At 34.4% G+C, this 2,256-nt stretch overlaps 1 long non-coding RNA gene across 1 annotated transcript; it reads left to right on the top strand.

Moving 5' to 3' along the window:
• Positions 1-367: 367 nt before the first annotated feature.
• Positions 368-1,522, top strand: LOC114542755. The gene is made up of 3 exons (XR_003689751.1): positions 368-408; positions 471-551; positions 1,428-1,522. It is a non-coding gene; the product is annotated as an uncharacterized LOC114542755 (long non-coding RNA).
• The last annotated feature ends 734 nt before the right edge of the window (positions 1,523-2,256 follow it).

Raw genomic sequence — 2,256 nt, 5'->3', positions numbered from 1 at the left:
TGAATCTTGGTTCGGCATTTGTTCAACGAACTCTATATTTGAGTCGTAGTCCGAGATATGGACCAAGCGCTTTTATGGTAAGAATTTCTCTTCAAACTCGCTTTGCATGAAATTTATTTCGTGCAAGAACATTCACTATCCATCCCTTACATTGCTACTAACATGACTGGCAGGGGAAGCAGAAAAGAAAGAGATCTTTGATTTAGACTAGCTTTTTCATTTTACAATCGTTTCAGATTGATGTCGTACCAGATTCCAAAGACACTGTTTTACACAAGGAAGAAACTGAAGGCAAGCGAAATTACCTTTGCAATATGGAGGAAATATATATTATAATATGACTATATTTACTATTTTTCTTTCACAGGGAACAGTCAAGGCTTATTAACTCGTGAAGAGTTTCAAAAGGTAGCAATTTTAAGATCACGAATCATCATCGTGCATTAATCTCAACATCTGTTTAATTTTAGCCTGTTCCTGGTAAATCCCTTCCGGATGCAAGTCCTTTGAAAACTTTTTTGAGTTAAGACGAGGATAAACTTAATGAATCCGTAAGTCAAGTAATAATAATGATAAATTGGTCTTACGGATTATTAAATACTGAGCATTATAAACCGGTAAACTCAGAAACCGGTAATCTCAATTTTGCACTTCGAATTACGTAATTTAATCCTTGTGGTTGAAGGTGAGGACTTGCAACGTTACTTATTTATTACAGGGTGACGATAGCGTGGGGAATTCAGGGGTCGGTAGACTTAGGGAAAGACACTCGTAATATAATAGATTTTACAAAATATATCCTTAGGTTTTCCTATGAGTTACAATAAAACCTTTACAATTGCTCATTGATGAGCTCAGAATGTTTCGTTATCACGTGGCCTATGCACGACTCTTAATGGTTACTGTTAATCTGTTGTAACCACCTGCTGTACTGGTACGATGATTATCACTTTATGTTTGAGCTTTACATACCCGGGGAAAACACTCAGCCACGTCGAGGTTATTAGCTAATTCCAACAGCTTGTCGTAGTATTCATTGTGGAATAAATCTACAGAGGCACGTAGTTTTGCCATTTCATCCTTTAAAAGATTAATCTGTTTTATTGATTCCGCAATATCGATTTTTTTTTCTTCTTTAATTGGACCGTCAATGACAAAGTATGATCCAGAACATGTTGGGTGATAATGAGAGCAGCCATCAATTCAAATTTCTCCACGTTGCGAAAATGAGACTGTGCGTCACTAGCTAATCTAGGAAATGGCTCTTCCTGCGATCCTCCAAACTGCATAAAATTGAGTGTTTCGTAGATAACTTTGAATGCATCCAAACAACCATCGCGGGATCTTATTCGTTCTACCTATCGTGTCGTGGAAGGCTTTGCGAGCTTGTTACGGGTTAAACCAAACTCTTTCATCTTTTTACTTAGATACTGTGAGCGGATAGGGAAACTGATAAAAAAGCTGGCGATATTTTGTGCCTGACTCAACATATTTTTCACTGGAAGAATTGAACACGCTTTGGCAACAATAAGGTTTAAACGATGACTGGAGTAATGAACATGCAACGCCTTTGGGTTTTTCTCTAATATTCTCCCAGAAATACCTTTTACCTGGCTGGACACAGCACTAGCACCGTCATATCCCTGGCCTCGACAATTTTGAAGGGAAGCCCGACATCTTGAAGTGTACTTTGACTAATGAACGGAATCAAATCCAAAGGCGAAACAGTTCGGTATACAAATGAAAATGTTCTTGAATCATGTAAAACTTTAAATTTATTTAAGGTATGTTATATAATTTATAATGCATAATATATTTTCGAAATATTATAAATTTGAACTTAAAATCAGTGTCTACAGTCTACTTTTTTGCATATTATAAAAGTAGCAAGCAAATTCAAATGACCATAAACCCGGCATTATTTTAGAAATTCGAAATTTTGACAGGATATAATTTTGTAGTTTTGATAGTTTATAAACCCCAACAGCCAAACAATTTTATGATACTTATCCCTATATTGATCATTAAACCCTATAGAATGTATTAAATTATCCAAAAAGTATAAGCTTGGAGTTATCATTAAAAAGTGCCTTGCACCAGGTGAACTATATTTATTCAAATCTATTTACTAATTATTGTATTTTACTAATTTTGTATTTACTAATTATTGTATTTACTAATTATTGTATTTTACTAATTTTGTATATACTCATGTGTATGTTATAATGATAATAATATAACAATAGAGTTGATGTT

This window comes from Dendronephthya gigantea, unplaced genomic scaffold, assembly GCF_004324835.1.
Source record: "Dendronephthya gigantea isolate DGI-Jeju-01 unplaced genomic scaffold, DenGig_1.0 000390F, whole genome shotgun sequence".
Lineage (NCBI taxonomy): Eukaryota > Metazoa > Cnidaria > Anthozoa > Malacalcyonacea > Nephtheidae > Dendronephthya > Dendronephthya gigantea.
The sequence above is the reverse complement of the archived record's forward strand: the minus strand, read 5'-3'. Positions and strand labels throughout refer to the sequence as shown.